Genomic DNA, 19,780 nt, shown 5'->3' with positions numbered 1-19,780 from the left:
TTTGAGAAGGTGAAATTCATGTAAATCGGCTACACATATGTTAACTACATACAGGAAACACTAGCTTTCAGTGCTGAATAAACAAACGAATTTCTCTACAGGAGAATGACCAAAATTTTGCAAAGTAAAAGTCAGCATAGGCCCTGTAGAATCAATGTAATTTTAAATGAACTTGTGCTGGCAAAATAATGACACGTTGACAGTAGACAAATAATAATAACAGCAATAATACACATGCATATACACATACAGTACATACATAAAACAGAAGAGCAAAGGCATATAATGAGATTAGGACTATAGATTTCTAGAGAAATCTGGTGTGAGATGATTCTAGTCTTTTCCAAGTTTTTTAATCTACTTAATGAAAAATAATATGAATTTAATTCATTCATAAAGAGAAAAGAAGGCTTTTAACCACTCCACTTGTAGTGAATGTGGTATTTTGCTAAAAGTCCGACTACATTTATGGCATCAAAGAAATCCGAACTTTTTTCGCATGAAAAATACCGTGATATAGAATTTTGGTCATACCGCCCAGCACTACATGGAATATAGGACCACCGTGGTATTGCATGAGATAAATAAGCAGGATGGACAAAATGGATCTCACTTGATAAGCTTCATAGCCTCCGGCAGAACATCGGTAAAGGTAGTTCGGTAGACAATTGCATTTTTCCTCTTGCAATTCTGAATGACATCATTAGCCAGGTAGAAGAGATTGAGCCTGTGAGATGCTTCCGCTGAAAACAGAAAATAAATACTATTAAGAAAATCTGTTATTTACATATACGTATGACAAATGTATTAGCAGTACTGGCAAGGACAGTGTGATTTGTAATTTTTTTTATCATCACAACAATACAGGTTTTCACAATACACACATTAAAAAGGACCATGATACCACTCCATTTAAATGTGCATTTCCTGTGCACAAAACGAGTGAACGCTCTGCATGCTATGCACTAGGCTTGTCACGATACTAAGAGTTACAACTTCGATACGATACTTAAAAAGACATTGAAATTCGATACCATTTTCGATACCAAAGTCAAGATACTGTGCTAATTTCTGTTTTAAAGCCTTTTTATTTTTTTTATAAACAAACAAATGAATGTTGCTTTGTGTTTGAAAATGCTTGAAATTGTAACTTCATTTCACAACAAATAGCTGTCTGAATGAACAGTTTTCTTGTATTACGTTAACAAATACGAGCCTCTTGTAATTCCAGGACGAAACATGAGAGAACGTGAAGACGTTAAGATTGGGCGGTTTGAAAATAAACAAACATTAAATAATGTGATAAAAAAGCGAATAATTTCAAGTATATGTATATATATGTATATATATTCCTGTATTTCGAGTAAATATTTAACTTATCCCAACAAACATGCAACGTCAGAAAGACGTTAAAATCATGTCTGTATTACATGGGTCAGTCCAGACCCATTTTTGCAAGTCGTGTTTGCAGGGTTCATACACCTTTATAAGGTGGAATTCAAGTGCTTATACCAATATTCCCCAGCACGTTAAACTTAATTAAAGTTAAATATTTATACATATACTTGAAATGATTCGAAATATTGCGCTTTTAATCACATTATATAATGGTTGTTTATTTTCAAAACGCCTGATCTTAACGTCTTCACTTTCTCTCATGTTTCGTCCTGGAATTACAAGAGGTTCGTATTTGTTAACGTAATACTGTTCAGTCAGATAACTATTTGTTGTGAAACGAAGTAGTTACAATTTCAACATTTTCAAGTACTTTTTAGACTAATTTCCAGCACTTTTCAAACCTGAAACACACTGAAACACAAAGCAGCATTAAAATTCGTCAGGTAAATGTTCATTCCCCTGTTGTTGAGGGGTGTTTCTTTATACTACCACATAGTTTCGGACAACACTGCAAAGCGGAAAGTATAAATGCCTCCACCGCTCGCAGAGGTTCGCGCGAGGTGGGGAGTCGAGCACTATGGTCACTAAACCAGGCTTTAGCGCCCTTCGTTGAAATGTTCCAAAACCACTGCTTGCAAACAGGCTTGTTTATGTCCTTCTGTTTTCCATCTGTATCTGCTTCGAATCCAACAGCACTGCGTTTGCTTTAGCTGCCGTATTAGCATTACAAACTGTCCTGTGCATTACGGCAGCTTGGGTGGGTCAAACGAAAGCACATTTTATGTAAAAAGAATCTATACTTAAGAGAAACGAGTATTGTACCGTTTCAGAATGTTCAGTATCGATACGTATCGATATATCGATTTTTTTGACAACACTACTATGCACACACATGATTAATCTTGAGTCATAGTCAGTGATGGCTTAGTTACCTTGAAAAAGTAATCCGATTACTGATTACTCCTTTAAAAAGTAACTTAGTTACATTACATATTTCTTGATTTTAAAACTACGTTAATTACGTAAGTAATTAAGTTACTTTAGTAGTTACATTCAGCAGCAAAATAAGTTTTTCCAATACTCACTTTATTGGAAGTGCATCTAAATAGTAACAATGTATCTCCTGACATTACATTTGTGTTGCTGCATGGTATTATTTGTAAATATATTTGTAAACGTAATATAAGCGAACTATTCATTCAGACAGCTACCAAGATGGCGCCCACCGTGGCAGACGTCTTTGTGTGTTCCTCCGGCAACCGACGCTATTTAGTATTTATTATAGTTTTATTGTACATTTTGTATATACAACAAACACACGGAACATTTAGCTACAGTAGAGAAGCATTGTTGGAGATAAGTAAAGTTCGTCACGAACTCACTTTCAGCCTCTCGGACTTCAGCTTTCTTTTACGCTCGGACTCCACCACCAGCTCAACAACACCGGCCTCAGGTGAGCAGCGCAATCGACGAACAGAGCGGCCAAAGCGTAAACGGGGCAAGAGAGGTGGGCTACATGCTAGGCTAAAGGCTAGGGCTACTAGACCACCGCTGCCCAGCCTGTTGCTAGCTAACGTCCGCTCCCTTGAAAACAAGCTGGATGAGCTGAGAACCAGAACAACAACTCGGCGAGAGACCAGAGAGTGCTGTGCGCTTATTTTCACGGAAACCTGGCTCTCAAACAGTGCACCGGAATCAGCGATCCAGCTGGAAACACACACCGTTCATCGTGCAGACCGTACGGAGGCGTCGGGAAAGAACAAAGGCGGCGGTGTCTGTGTTTTTGTAAACAAACAGTGGTGTTCGGATGTAAAGACTGTCGAGAAACACTGTTCAGCGGATTTAGAATTTCTGCTGGTGAAGTGCAGACCCCACTATCTGCCGAGAGAGTTCAGCGCCGTGTTTATTCTGGCTGTTTACATCCCACCACGCGCGAACTCGGCCACTGCGCTGGGGCTGCTGCATGACGCCATTAATAAACAAGAGACCGCACATCCAGACGCCGTGTTCATTGTGGCCGGCGATTTCAACCACTGCAACCTGAAGACTGTGCTGCCCAAATATTATCAGCACGTGAGCTTTCCAACCAGGGAGAGGAACATACTCGACCAGGTCTACAGCAACGTGAAGGGTGGCTACAGAGCCGTGCCTCGGCCGCACTTCGGACAGTCCGACCACATTTCCGTGTTCCTCTACCCAGCATACAGACAACTTCTCAAGCAAGGACCCCCTGTGAGTAAAATAATTAAAGTGTGGAATGAAGAGACTGACTCAGTGCTTCAGGACTGCTTTGATAGTACTAACTGGGATGTGTTTAGAACTGCTGCTATGAGAGAGGATGGTTCTGTGGATTTAGAGGACTATGCTTCTGGGGTAACGGGTTACATCAGCTGCTGCATCGAAGCCACTGTCCCCACAAAGCGCTGCATAACGTACCCCAACCAGAAACCCTGGGTAAATGGCGACGTTCGGTCCATGCTGCGTGCCCGACATACTGCATTTCTCACTGGCAGTGCTGAAGACTACAAGAGGTCCAGATATGATCTGCGTAGATCCATCAGAGAAGCCAAGAGACAGTACAGGCTGAAACTTGAGGGCTACTACACCACCACAGACTCTCGGCGCATGTGGCAAGGACTGCAGCACATCACCAACCACCAGCAATCAAGCAGGGCGATCACAACCAGCCAACAAACATCACCTGATGAACTGAATCAGTTCTATGCTCACTTTGAGGACTCCAACTTGTGCCCTGGACAACTGGAACTGGAAGATCTTACAGACAAGGAGAGCATGCAGGACTCAAAGTTCACAGTGACTTCAGCAGATGTGCGCAAGAACTTCAGGAAAATAAACCCATGGAGAGCAGCTGGCCCAGATAACATCCCTGGACGTGCACTCAGGGCCTGTTCATCAGAACTGGCAGACGTGTTCACGGACATTTATATATATAACATGTACTTCTTTGTATTTGTTCTTTGCAGTGCGCCGTTGACATCATGGACCAGAAGGCGCGTGCATACACAGTGCGCGCAGGAACACGCCGGTGGCCCGTTGCAGTGTTTTATAACATACTTGACCTGGCAGCGATGAACGCGCATGTTTTGTACACGGCATGTACGGGGTCCACAGAGAGTAGGAGAGTTTTTATGTGTACTCTTGCTGAGGAACTCCGTCTTCGTTTCCTACAGGAAAAGGAGTTGAAGAGAACGCCACGTCCTTCGCCTGCTCCTGGAAAGAAGACTACGTGTCAGGTGCAGACAAACTGCAACCGGAACCACAGCATAACCCCGTGCGCTGCATGCGGCAAGTACACCTGTCGCAAGTGTAGGGCAGAGTGTCCCTGGCTGTGTGGCAACTGTGTACCTAAAACTACATGAAGGTACGTCGATAAGTATATTTATATATATATATATATATATATATAAATATATTATATATATATACAGACAACCAATCACACACACATATATATACACACACACTATTATTTGAACATAACCAAAAATCTCTTCTCTTTCTGTTCCACAGTCGCACATCATGAAACCCGGTGTCACGGTCTGCCCCGCATCTCCTGCCATTTCATGTCTGTTTCCGTGTTAGTCCTCTGTTTATTTCTCGTCGTGGTTGCTGGTTATTTTTCTCATGGTTGCTGGAATTGGATTCCCGTTCTGTTATGACCCATGCCTGTGACATTTTCACAGAATCAATTTATACATGAATGAATTCGTTCTAAATATAACATGTACTTCTGTGCGTGCATACACAGTGCGCGCAGGAACACGCCGGTGGCCCGTTGACCTTGGCAGCGATGAACGATGAACCTGCCGCAAATGTAAGAAAGAGGGTCCCTGGCTGGTACACATGAATAAATTCGTTCAAAATATAACATGTACTTTGTTCTTTGCAGTGCGCCGTTGACAGACATCATGAAGGTGCGTGCATACACAGTGCACGCAGGAACACGCCGGTGGCCCGTTGCATGCAGCGAGTACACCCTGGCTGTGTAGCAACTGTTGGCTACAACTACATGAAGGTACGTTGATAAGTAGGCCTACATACGTAACACCACATATGTTACGTATTTTTGTCTTCTGAAAGATTTTATTCAAAATGTAAGGTGTACCTTGAATTGTTCTCCACAGCATCAACGCGTGTGTTGCATGCGGCAAGTGCATCTGGCGAGTACACCCTCAACTTCAAGACACCCTCAACTTTCTTGACATTCCACTTCAAGAAACCCGGAATAGACATCCATGTTTGATCAAAATAAAGTTGTTTTACAGCACATGAATTTGTTCTTCCTGTCTTTTCCTCTCCTTTTCCAGTCTGCTGTTTAGATCACAACATTTATCAGCCATATATATAATTGCGCCATATAATTTCTTAGCTTTTCAAACGCGAATTCAAACGCGGAAACAGAAAGTGTAACAAATATTATATAGTGTAGTAAATATACAAAGAGCTTCAAACAATATACAAAGAGGTTCAGACAATTTTATTTATTTTTATTGTTTGACGGGACTCATTTGAGAAACTCTCTACGTGCGCTTGAATTGTATCTTTTGAAACACGAGTCTACAAAATTTCCGCTGTTTGTTGTAGGATCGGTAACATATACAGTCTGCTTGTTTGTAACCAAGTTTTTCGTGAAGTATCACGTTTGGTGCCTTGTATGAGCTTGGAGGTGAGCCGCTTGTGCTTTGGCAGGCGTATGAGCTGGGGGTGAGACGCTTCCACCGCATTACCAAGACAATGGGCGTTAATCTCTTCACAGCAGGGGAGTGGGCTACATGGACCTTACCAAGCCTTGCGAAAATTTTCGCGGCCGTCGGGTTCCTAGTGTTAACCTCTCTCTCGCACAAACTGTTGTGCCAACCTGCTTTAAGACCACTACCATCATTCCCATTCCAAAGAAAAATACTGCGACCTGCCTGAATGACTATCGACCTGTGGCACTCACCCCAATTGCAATGAAGTGCTTTGAAAGAATAGTCATGACTCACATTCAGCAGACCATTCCAAACTCCATAGATCCTCTCCAGTTTGCATACCGTCAAAACCGCTCCACTGACGATGCAATCAACACCGCACTTCACACAACCCTGACACACTTAGAGGGCAAGGATACATATGTTAGAATGCTGTTCATTGACTATAGTTCGGCATTCAACACGGTTGTTCCATGCAAGCTCGTAGAAAAGCTCATCACCCTCGGACTGACACCCGCCCTCTGCAGCTGGGTGCTGAACTTCCTCACGGACAGACCGCAGACTGTCAGAGTTGGCAGCCGCACATCAGGCACAAAAATAATGAACACAGGGGTTCCCCAGGGCTGTGTGCTAAGCCCCCTTCTGTACACACTCTTCACATATGACTATGTGGCCTCCCAGAACAACACCAGCATCATAAAGTTTGCTGATGATACGACAGTCATTGGACTGATCACTGGAGGGGAAGAAAAGGCTTACAGGAGGGAAGTGGCTGACCTGGTGACCTGGTGTCACAAAAACAACCTTTCCCTGAATACTGACAAGACCAAAGAAATGGTTATTGATCCCAGGAGAAAGCAGGAGCGACACTCACCACTGTACATCGGTGAGACTGAGGTCGAGAGGGTGAAAACCTTCAAGTTCCTCGGTATCCACATCAGCGAGGATCTCACCTGGTCTCACAACACACACACCATTATCAGGAAGTCCCAGCAGCGCCTGTATTTTCTGAGAAGGCTGAGGAAGTTTGGCATGCCATCTACAATTCTCAGCACCTTCTACAGAAGCACCATCCAGAGTGTCCTTAGCAGCTCCATCACGGTCTGGTATGGAAACTGCACTATGCAGGACAGGAAGGCTCTCCAGCGGGTAATCAAAACTGCACAGTCCATTTCAGGAACTACTTTCACACCCTTACAGGACATCTATCACTCCAGAGTAATCAAAAGATCACGCAACATAATCAAGGACAGCACACACCCACAGCACTCACTCTTTACACTCCTCCCTTCAGGCAGACGATACAGGAGTGTGAAGTCCAGGACTAAAAGACTGACAAACAGTTTTTACGCACAAGCAATCAGGCTCGTTAATGCCTCTCAAGCCCCCCTCAACACTCCACATGTTCCTGCACCTTACCACATTTAAATGCCCTTAATGTGAAATGTTTACACACACATCTCAAATATTTTACGTCAGTAACTCCCAATGTTCACATGTCCACAGTCTCTTTGCACAGAACTTGCACACACTTTGCACAAAAACACTTTAAATATTTCGCCATCGTGCGAAATACTCAAATACACTTTATTTTTCTGTATTTAATTACTTATTTACTCTTGTATTATTCCTTACTATTGTATTGTTTAAAGATTTTAATATTTTAATGGTGAATGGAGGAACACCAAAGTAAGAATTTCATTGCACAGTGTAACTGCCTGTTTCTGCTGGGCACATGACAATAAATCTCTTGAATCTTGAATCTTGAATCTTTGTTGTGAAACAAAATACAATTACAATTTCAAGCATTTTTAAGCATGTTAGCCAATATTCCAGCACTTTTCAAACCTGGAACACAATGTAACATTAAAATACGTAAGGTAAATGTTCCTTCCCCTGTTTTTGAGGGGCATTTATTTACACTACCACATATCGTTACGGAGAACACTGCACAGAATGACATGTAAAACGCGCTCACGCTCTTATGTTCGCACGCAGCGTGCTGAGTCGAGTGCTACGGTCAGACGCAAAAGTATAACTGAGCCATGAAGAAAGCAAAAATATATATTTTTACTAAGGAAAATAAAAATAGTAACGCAGTTATGAAAACAGTGGTAACAGGCAACACACCCAGGGTAAAGAGGTAGAGTAAAAGGTCCTTTATTAAAAAATGGACCTGCCATATCAATGCCTACCAGTTTCGGTGACCAATTCACCTTCAACAGGGCAGTAAAGTAATGGCAAGTAACAAAATTCACAGAGCTTATAAAGCACAAACAAGATTGGGGGGGGGGGGGTATTTATTACTTGCCATTACTTTACTGCCCTGTTGAAGGTGAATTGGTCACCGAAACCGGTAGGCATTGATACGGCAGGTCCATTTTTGGACCCTGGGTGTGTTGCCTGTTACTACTGTTTTCATTGCTGACTCTTTTTTCTACGGAGCACCACCGACACACCATTGATTATCACTTAGAGCACCTGAGCACCTGTCCTACTGCTTTGCAGTAACGCAGTTACTTGAATAAGTAACTTTAATCTGATTACTGAACTGGAAATAGTAACTCATTATATTAGTCGTTACTGAAAAAAGTGACATTAGTCATATTCCATTGTCACACACATACGAATGTTGGTTACGTCTAAAAGAAACAAGCTTCAATGTAGAGGTCTGCGTGGGACTGCTTTTTTAATTCCGCTCCCGCCCGCTCCCACTTGTTTTAATCCCGCTCCCGCCCGCACCTGCTTGTTTTAGTCCCGCTCCCACCAGCCAAAAAATCGCTTGTTTTAATCCCGCACCCGCCCGCCACCATGGGCGCAGATGGAAATTCTGAAGTGAGGGGGACCAAGCTGTACAATATATACGTTTATTGTAGATGTTAGATTTCGGATGGGGTCAATATAAATCTGGAGGGGACATGTGCCCCCCGTCCCCAGTGCCATCTGCGCCCCTGCCCGCCACATACACATTTCTGTCGCCCCCGCCCGCAATCCTAATATGAATTGAATTAATTAGATTTAGTACTTGAAATGTTCTTATGTATTTATTAAAACAGCAATATAGCGATTGATCGCGCTGTCCCATTTCTTACCACAGTCCAAACACATGCCGTCAGGTGACGTACACCAAACCTTTCTGATATCAATCACAACAAGCCGATTTCCCTCTCCATTAATTACAATGGAATATGACTTCCATACATCAGACTTTCCTGTAGTTGGCTTAATTGTGGTGTATTCACCTGTTTTAATTGAATTTTCCACAGCTGAAACTGGTTGACCGTACAGCAGGGGTCGGCAACCTATGGCACGCCGAGGCATAATCACTGGCACGCGACACGCTGGACCAGCATCAGCAAAAATATATATAATTTAATATAAATTATTATATTAATGGATTATACTTTCACGAGTGACCGTAGTGCGCGACTCCGCACGCACACCTCACGCGAACGGCTCGGCTTTATACTTGGCGATCGATCGCGATATAATACTTTATTTGTGTCCATTTACACCCCCCCCCCCTTTCCTCGGTCAACAATTTAAACTCGCCGTCATAGTGGCACACTCATTGACTGGACATGTTAAAGTTGGCACTCCATGTCTCAAAGGTTGCCGACCCCTGGTCTACAGTCTGCCATTTCTGTATCAAAATGACAAAATGACGCACACTTCATGTTCACGTGATCAGTTGCTTAGCCAATTTTTTGAATTAGTTTATTGCTTACTTACTGAATGATTAGTTGTTTTCGTCCTGTTCCTTATGCATGGAAATCATTGCGTTGTTATTCTTATAATTTTCTAGACTATTAATTTGCGGGATTTTTCTACATGTATGTGGTCCCGCTCCCGCATCGCCTGGACTAATTCAACTCCCGCTCCCGCCAATAACAATTAAATTCTGTCCCGCGCCGCAAGATATTCTGTCGGGTCCCGCGGTACCCGCGGGATTACCGCGGGAGTGTAGACCTCTACTTCAATACATGTAACCTACTCTCCAGAATAATAGTGGGTCAGTCTGGTAATATTTGGGTTTTGAACAAAATGAACATGGAAAACACTGTTAAAATACCAAATAACACTTAAACACAAGTAGTGCTACTAAACCCACTATAAATTAATCAAAATAAGTGTATTTTCTTCAACAGAACATTTGTTTTCACAGTTAAGAGTCACTATCTTTTATTTCTCCATCACTCTCATACTGAGATGCAATAGTTTACTTACATACCAGAAAAGGCTCATGTAACTTCTGCTCAAGAGGGACCGATCGGCTAGCTGACTAACTAAACACAACTTTTTGGGGTCATGTTTTGCTACCGGTTCATGTAAGGTTGCATCACCCAATTCTTAACAGAGACACAGATAACTAATCGCAGACAGTGTCAAAGCATCGGTCAAAAATGGTCTGGCTTGCCAGTGGATATGCCGATGCCATGGATGCATGTGCTAATGTCACCAGTGGATGTGCTGATAACGCCAGCGTACACACCAATGCCGACTCCTACCTGATGCTCAACATCCACATTGGAGGGGCTGCTCGGCCTAGAAACAGAACTATAAATATGGACTTCTATTAGCTGGGCCACCCAATGGAGGACGGGTACCCTTTTGAGTCTTGGTCCCAAGGTTTCTTCTTAATCCCCTCCTACGGAGTTGTTCCTTGCCACTGTCGGCCCTGGCTTGCTCATTAGGGATCTGGACCCCTTGCCTTGTGACAACGTGTTGTAAAATGTGCTTGTTGCAGGATAGCTGAGTGGCACTTGCAAAAAAAACTGAAAAACAGAACTGGAAGTTCCAATATACCACTTTATTCAGTCCACTGTGAAGAGTGCCTGGGAACCCAACAAACCTTAATAAAGAATGCGCAAAAAAAAGAAAAAGAAAACAAGTTAACAAACTAATCAACTTAATCGACACACATCAACCAGGCCCTCACTCATCTGCATTCCAAGTTCTGACAAGGTCCAACTAGTGTTTGCCACTGCAGCCCTGTGGGTATCAATAAAAGAGTCTGTAAAACTTTGAGGTTGTCTCGTGGTTCTGTCCATTATAATAGCTCGCAACATAGAACGGATGAGAGCTCCATTACAGTGCTATATACATAAAATTTACTTGAATAATGACCTATAAAGCATTGTGTCTTATGTCTCCCTATAGTATCTTAGCAAACTGCTAGTGCATTCCATATGTGCAACATCTGCTTAGATCAAAAGATGCAGGCTCTTTATTAGTACCCTGAATAGTCGGTCTTCTTGGGTAAAGTTGTAGATCATTTCAAGTTATGAACTGGGATTTTTATGAGGCTATCACTTCAATCAATTTTGACTGCTGATATTCCTGTGAACCCATATGCCTACATTAGATTATGGATCCATCTTTTTTGCTACATCTGCTGGAATCCATCCTTGCACATTACTTTTCCCCAATTTACACACCTTGTATTTGGACATGCCTAATAATCTATTCTTTCTGTGAGGTACACCTTCTCATGGTGTCATATTGTTACTAAGCTTAAACTAGTCTCAGATGCTACAGCTCCTAGTACCACTGTGGCTGACACACTCTCCACCCCAGCCATCTATTTCTTCATTGCCCTGTATAGACATACTTGTGCCAGATGGGTGCCGGACTCAAGTACTCTCATAGAACCAAACTAGGACTTCTAGAAAACTCTGAACAGACGTTTATTTTATTCCCCCCTCATTACTTATTTTGCTTTTTTTTTTTTTACATTGTTTCTAATTTTGTGTTGGTTGTCAACCAGAGGAGGATGGTTTCCGATTCCCTCTCAAGGTTTGTTCCTGTAAGGCGTTTTTCCTTGCCATTGTTGCTTTCGACTTGCTCACTGAGGGTTTGGACTTGATGCATGTGTAAAGCTCTTGTGACAGCAGCTGTTATATAAATAAATTTGACTAAAGTGTTCATGATTCATCAGATTCATTTATTCGGTGACCCACCATATTTGTGTTGCCTTAATGCAAAGTGTTATTCAAATGATGAAAATTATTGCTGTAAAGTATGGTTTGCAACACAACAAAATGAACTCTAGCAAATAACAATAGAAGCAATAGATGTTTTCCTGTCATCAAACAATATATATAGTCATATTGCCCAGACCTAACTGGCAGTCTAATTGTGATCCTGGCCGGCTGGCTGACAATCTGGTAATGGAAACTGTGGACTGAGACCGAATGTTCTTACAGCGGATTGAGAGAGCAGCTAAGAAGATTATCAGGGTCTCTCATTTCTTATCAGAATTGCTGCAGCTGCAAGGCCACCAGCACTGTGGATGATCTATCCCACCCCTCCAACAGTCTCTTCTCCCTCCTGCCATCCAGCCGATGAAACTACAGCATCCACACCACCACTGCCAGACTCTAGGACAGCTACTTCCCATAGGCATTCAGAGAACTTAATACATTGCTTCTCCACAATCCTTCACCACAAGGTAATCAAAATTCATCCCAGAATGTCCCAATCCTGCACACCTTTACACACTTGCTTTTGAAACCCATGGATCATTTTGTGAACTGTTATGTCCTTGATGACACTTGACCTTCATGTTCCTTCTGTTGTTGGAGATGTTCTTGCCCACTTGATCTACTTTTTGAGATTTCAATGTTTTTTTTGTTGTTTGTTTTTATCTTCAGACACACCTACCAAATCTATATGATGATGTAAATAATTGCAATAAAACCTGAACTTGACAAACATAAGCAAAGTTAAATAATGTTGTTAGAATGTTGTTTTACTGTCTTTTAATATGTTCACAGCACATCAATTCTCTGATATTCATCTTTACTTTTGTTACGGTTAGAGCCAGAATGCCTTAACAGCCAACGCCAAAAACTGGGTAAAAACATGGACAACATTTTCAACTATACTCTTCTGAGTTATTCATTTTCCATGGTTCTACACCAGAGCTACCACCTAAAAGGGGAAACCATGAGACCCTGCCTACACATATGCTAATGTTTTACAGCAAAAACACTTTCCAGACATGTCTAATTTGCCTAGATTTGTACTTGCTGAAAATCTCCCAGTTAAAAACATATTACACATTACAAAATTCAGTATTACAAAGCCTAATTTTATTTAATTTCGCATTACCAGATTCTCGAGGGAAAACCTGGTACATTTCAGCACTTGACCTAGAACAACTGTTACAAGCAAATCAAAAAATTGAAAGACACACAAAATGACCAATCACAAGACTGCCATTTTGGTATGACATCAAATCTTGAAAATGGACTCAACATAAGCAGTCCCTCGGAAAACACTTATTGCCACTCCAACAAGGCTTTTACTGTAAATTGTGGTCTGTAGCACTTCTCTCCACATTTTAGTGCCGGCAAGCATTTTGGAAGTTCAGAATATGATGTTAAATTGTCCAGTTGCAATGTCCGCATCAATCTTTCATTTTGAATCTCTTCACAGTTTTTCAATTGATCTTCCACAATTGACAGAAGGGAGGACACAGCCAACAAAGGTGGCCTGGAAACCCTGGTAGCTGTTCACAGAAACATGAGAAACTTTCATGCTTGAAATAATGCTTAGCCCATAGCCTGTCAGCAACCAAACAATCAGCACTTACTCATTAGTAACTGCTTTAAGCAAAATTCTTGAATAACTTTTAATAATAAGTTACCCTTGACTTCAAAGACCTTTATCAGTCCCACAGATATATCTTGCTGTGAAAGGTTAATTTTACCTCACTATGTGCAACTATTCACTAAGGCTAAGCTTAACTGGAACAATGAATTTCTATTTGTACTAGAACACATTCAAATCTTAAGGCGGGGTGCCCACAACATTTCCGCTTGCGAGCTACTTATAAGATGACCAAGTCAAAATGATATACCTATTTATTTTTTAGCGGCGTGTTGATCGTTGACAGGGGGGTGCAAATGGACGATAGCCTGTCATTCATCCACTACTTCTTAATGTCATGCGATCTAGGCAGTCATGAGGGCAGTCATGGCCTGGCGGTTAGGGAACTGGTCTTGTGACAGGAGGGTCGTGGGTTCGATTCCCAGACAGGCCATGACTGAGGTGCCCTTGAGCAAGGCACCTAACCCCAACTGCTCCCCGGGCGCCGGGCTAGGGTTGCCCACCGCTCTGGGCACCTGTGATCCACAGCCCCCTAGTAACCACTAGTGTGCGTGTGTGTGTGTGTGTGTTCTGACTGCACAGATGGGTTAAAAGCGGAGGACAAATTTCGATTGGGGTGTAAAAATCACAATTGACAAAATATGGCACATTTAAACATTTACCCACACTTCCTTCGCGATCGACCCACACTTCCTCAACGCATTGGGCACCCCTGTATACCCCTGTAGGTATAGTATGCACTCTGTATACTGTACTGTCTGTATTGTGTTGTACCGTTGCACTTCTGTCTGCACTAGAGGTGTATTCAACTAAGGATTTTTATAGTCGAATCCGATTTGTCAGATTTTCCCTTTAGTCGACTAATAATCGAATCAGGGTTTTTTTTTAAATGTAGAGCTCCTTAAACGGGATCCCGTTCTCATTCAGGACTTTTTTCCACTTCAAAGTAGAAACCTAAAACACTCAGATAAATGAATAAACATGGTAGGTTGGCTTTACTAAGCTTTTATTTATTTACTTATTTATTTTTTATGAAACTTTAGAGAACATTAACAAAAAAGTCACCATCAGTGCGCAGTGCGCATATCAAACTGAAAATATGAAAATTTTTTGAAATGACAATAAAACCTCTCGACTTGACTAGTAACAGCAAAATGATCATTCAGGATTCAAACTGAAGTAGACAGTTGGGCCAACATATTTACTCAGCCCTACACTTAGATTTCCAGAATTTGAGTGCCTCTAACAGAAGAAAATTATCATAAAAGGAAAATGCAGTTTTGATTTTGAGGATGTACAGTGTATAAATGTACAACATGTGATTTGGAATTCTTTCTATTATTCCTTCTCTGATTCAATAGGGTCTTGTCTGACAATAAACAATATTTAGCACATACATGTAAATATTGAAGAGTTACACATTACTGCACATTGGATGGCCCAAAGAATGTCCATAGTACCACACCCTTGTTCAAATGTGGTACACCCTGTTCCAAGACATTGGCCCCTATACATTAAGAGCAAGTTGTTGTCTAAAACAAAACAACGTTGGACATCTTACAGAAAGATTCTAAATGAAGTTATCATATAAAAGTTATATAATATATAACATCATATAACATACTAATAGACTAAGAGATGTCCAAAAGTTCAAGAGGCTAGCTAAGCTAATCCTGCTAACTAAGATCCTAAACCATGGGTTAAAGCAAGAAATTTTCATTTGACTGAAAACTTTTTCCTGGCAAAAGACAATGCCAGCAATTACTGAAAATGTGGTGTAGTTGGGACATGGCCTCTTTTGCCTAATTCTACACAATAAACACATTTATAAAGTATATTTATCTAAACAGCCTGTGTAAGGAGAGAAGAGAGAATGAACACCTGAGCAATAAATGTACATAAATGTTTATATAATGGAGTTATCTGGGGGTCCTCTTCCAGAAAATTATTTAAAGATCAAGTCAAATTTAGTGAATCCTGGTGAGAGGTATGAAGCTCTCTTGTTTTTATCAGATTCACCATCGCAAAAACATAAGCCGTAAGATTACATGCTTTAAGTAGGTATGTTACAAAAAATTAACACCACTGGATAGAGCTTTTAAATACAAACAGAACAACACCATCCATGTTAAGCCTGGTTTAAGCCTTTATACTTGACGCAGCACGAGTGGCGTGAGCAGCGCGAGTGGCGTGAGCAGCGCGAGGGTCCGCACGCCGAAAATGACGTAATCGCGGTGGCTCCACCCGTGCGCGAGAGCCTCGCAGTTTTGTAACTTCGCGCGCACAGCGCTTCAGCGCAGTGAACCAAGTCATGTTTGCCGGGTTCATACACCTTTATAAGGTGGAATTAAAGCACTTGTACGTCACTTTCAAGGTCCATTTCAACGCGTTCTCAACGTTAAATTTAAGTTAAATATTTATACATGTACTCGAAATGATTCGAAATAATTCGCTTTTTATCACATTATTTAATGGTGGTTTATTTTCAAAACGCCCAATCTTAACGACTTCACGTTCTCTCATGTTTCGTCCTGGAATTACAAGAGGCTCGTATTTGTTAACGTAATAACTGTTCAGTCAGACAGATATTTGTTGTGAAACGAAGTAGTTACATTTTCAAGCATTTTAAAGTACTTTAGCCTAAATTCCAGCACTAATGCAACATTACAATTGGTCAGGTAAATGTTCATTCCCCTGTTTTGAGGGGTGTTTCTTTATACTACCACATATTGCTTCGGACTACACTGCAAAAAGAATGTGACGCAGCAAGTAGCCTCCGCCGTTCGCGCAGATGTACAGAGTCGCGCGCTACGATCACGCCAGGCAGGAGGGGGGTAAAAACTTTTCTACGTAACATCCGCAAATCTGAAGGCGGAATGAACCGCAAGTCAATCAAATGACACCGCCGTCATCCATCCAGCGCTGATGAGCGCCAGTGAGAATCATATTTCGGCCACAAAACAGATAGCACGCGCGTGTGTTGTTTATTATGATTTGACGGATTTTTTCCCCAAAAAAATCAAATGACGGAAATCCGTCGTAGGGACGGAGAACTTTAACCCATGTCCTAAACGATGCTGAAGTACTACAGTACTTAAATACTCTAATACTGTTCATCATCTAATATTTAGGTAATATTTAGTATGAATTATCTTATGCACAATTGTTTACGTATACTGACAAACAAGTCCTTCATAGATCTTCATAGCTATTGTTCATGCTAACTTCCGGTTCAACGCTGTACCCAAACAACTTGACAAACTCCAGCCAAACTAAGCCTTTTCTTTTCTATGATGTCAAAAAGTATACAATCAAAATATCAACTAACAAAATAATCCACGACTGCTTCAGTGTCGCCAAACAGTGTCAATCGTGTGTGTTCTGAAGGGTTTAGCTTATCTTAGCATGTTTACAATCCAGCTGGCTTGTTGTTTTGCACATGTCTTTTTCAAAGACAAACAACCACAAATCATGGCAAGTGAGGTCTTGGGACCGGAGGGTTGTGGATTCAATTCCCAGGCCTAAGGCCATGACTGAGGTACCTTTGAGCAAGTCACCTAACCCCAACTGCTCCTGGGTGGCGGGCTAGGGCTGCCCACCGGTCTGGGCACGTGTGCACCACAGCCCCCTAGTAATCACCAGTGTGTGTGTGTTCTAACTGCACAGATGGGTGTTACGGTCAGAGTTTTTTTGGTTTCTTTTGGTGTTTGGTTGTTTTGGAGTCATTTTGCAGGTTCTCCAGAAGATGGTGCAACAACCTTATCATCATCCGGTGCAGGAGGCATGTGGCTTCATGGCGCAGGATGAGACTGGATGGCGGGTCTTTAAAAGCTTGCTCTGAGAGAGAAGCAGTGCCTTGTGGGGTCTTGAGTGGTGGGCTCCACCTGGTCATTGGGTGATACTGAGTGATTTCTGGCTTGAGTTGTATCTGGCTGCGTGAGTTCAGACCGATGGTTTACCGTCAGGTCTGTTATGAGAGATTTCAATAAGCACTGTGAGAAGTAATGCTTATATGCTACCCATTTATTGTATTTGTATATACAGGGTTCCCACACCTTGGTTAACATCAGATTCAAGGACCTTTAAATGACTTTCCAGGACCAACTTCTCAAATTCAAGGACTGCACCTGGCAGCATTTACCTACTGTTACCCCTGAATATGTTATCAAAAAATGATGTTAATACAATGCAAATTCAAAAGACTGAATGTCATTTCAAGCCATGCATCCTGAAATTTTCTGTGCATAATATTAAGCGCTGATTCAACGAAAACTTCACTCACACTCAACATGACTGGCAATTTAGCAATGCAACTGTGAGAAGGTAACATTCACATAAAGCGGCTACACATACGTTAACTACATACAGGAAACACTAGCTTTCAGTGTTGAACAAACAAACAAATTTATCTACAGGAGAATGACCAAACTTTTGCAAAGTAAAAGTCAGCATAGGCCCTGCAGAATCAATGTAATTTTAAATGAACTTGTGCTGGCAAAATAATGAAAGTAGACAAATAATAATAATAACAATAATACACATATGCATATACACATACAGTACATACATAAAACAAGAGGAGCAAGGCCATATAATGAGATTAGAACTATAGATTTCTAGAGAAATCTGGTGTGAGATGATTCTAGCATTTTCCAAGTTGTTTTATGTACTTAATGAAGAATAATATGAATTTAATTCATTCATAAAGAATCAGAGAAATCCTAACTTTTTCCGCAAAAAGTAAAATGGTATCAAAAGAAATAATGTCAAGTTTGAGATTAGGGTTGCAGCGGTAACCAATTTCACGGTATACCACGGTATTAAAATGCACGGTTATCATACCGTGTGCGATTGATTATTACCGGTAAAAGGCAAGCCAGCGGAGAAACTCACCCGCGCATGCGCAACTCCGCTCCGGTTCAGCTACTCAGCACACAGCGGTTTTTTGAAAGGACATACTACACAAACATTGAAAAGTATTGCTTGAGTGCATTTTTATTTATTTTTTTTATTATCATCAATATATATATATTTTTTTTCGTTCGTGCATTTATATCTTTATATATTGTATGGATGTGTGTTATTGCTCGATCTAATAAATACTTGTTTTATTGCATTATATGATAAAATTTCAATAAAAATATTGTTCAATAAAAAAAAATAGTAAGGCTGAGCTGCCGTATTCTTTTGGGCCGTTTTCTCAGGTTAATTAAGTTGAAACGGGGGATTACGGATTTTTGTTTGTTATGTTGGCCTTAGCCCAGCCTTAAGTTATTGATTCAATTTTTTTGTTGATTATATATATGTAGCCTGTGTGTATATGTATATAAATACCCTTTTAATATATATATTAGGGGTGTCACGATTTTGATATTTAATTGAAATCAATCAAAATTGTCACGATCTCGAGCCTCAAAGTCAAAAAGAGGATCGACGATCTCTCCATCTAAGCTATGCAAGCACCCACGCTACGCAAAGTAAAGCTAGATTTATACTTGACGCATTGCGAGTGGCACAAGGGTCTACTCAACGAAAATGACGTAATCGCGGTGGCTCCACCCGTACGCGAGGGCCTTGCGCTGTCAATTCGCGAGGTCGTGCAACTCTCAAATTTTGTAACTTCGTGTGCGCTGCGCTTCAGCGCAATGAACCAATTCATGTTTGCTGGGCTCATACACCTTCACAAGGTGGAATTAAACCACTTGTACGTCACTTTCAAGCTTCCACCGCAGCCCATCTCGGCAACGCAATCGCTCTCTCATGTTGTACACACGCATGAGAACATTGTTCGTTTTTTTCTATACTGTATTTACGATCAAAGCGTATCTAAATCTGGGGTCACGCTTAACGAAGAAAACTGCTTTACGATGGACTTTTCAGTCTCTAACCCTTGGGTTAAAGAAAGAAATTTTCATCTGACTGAAAATTTTTCCTGGCAAAAGACAATGCCAGCAATTACTGAAAATGTGGTGTAGTTGGGACACGGCCTCTTTTGCCCAATTCTACACAAAAAACACATTTATAAAGTATATTTATCTAAACAGCCTGTGTAAGGA

General features: G+C 41.2%; 1 protein-coding gene and 1 long non-coding RNA gene across 5 annotated transcripts in view; one reads left to right on the top strand and one right to left on the bottom strand.

Moving 5' to 3' along the window:
• celf3a (cugbp, Elav-like family member 3a) overlaps positions 1 to 19,780 on the bottom strand; it is a 96,718-nt gene that overhangs the window by 55,793 nt on the left and 21,145 nt on the right. For all 4 annotated transcript variants that reach the window (XR_013131693.1, XR_013131691.1, XR_013131692.1 and 1 more), the window contains exon 2: positions 614 to 743. The gene's annotated coding sequence lies outside the window, so the exon portion shown is untranslated. The remainder of the gene's footprint in view (positions 1 to 613; positions 744 to 19,780) is intronic.
• LOC143516144 (uncharacterized) lies at positions 4,395 to 5,640 on the top strand. The gene is made up of 4 exons (XR_013131572.1): positions 4,395 to 4,780; positions 4,930 to 5,233; positions 5,309 to 5,434; positions 5,544 to 5,640. It is a non-coding gene; the product is annotated as an uncharacterized LOC143516144 (long non-coding RNA).

The sequence above is a fragment of the Brachyhypopomus gauderio genome, chromosome 6, assembly GCF_052324685.1.
Source record: "Brachyhypopomus gauderio isolate BG-103 chromosome 6, BGAUD_0.2, whole genome shotgun sequence".
Lineage (NCBI taxonomy): Eukaryota > Metazoa > Chordata > Actinopteri > Gymnotiformes > Hypopomidae > Brachyhypopomus > Brachyhypopomus gauderio.
The sequence above is the reverse complement of the archived record's forward strand: the minus strand, read 5'-3'. Positions and strand labels throughout refer to the sequence as shown.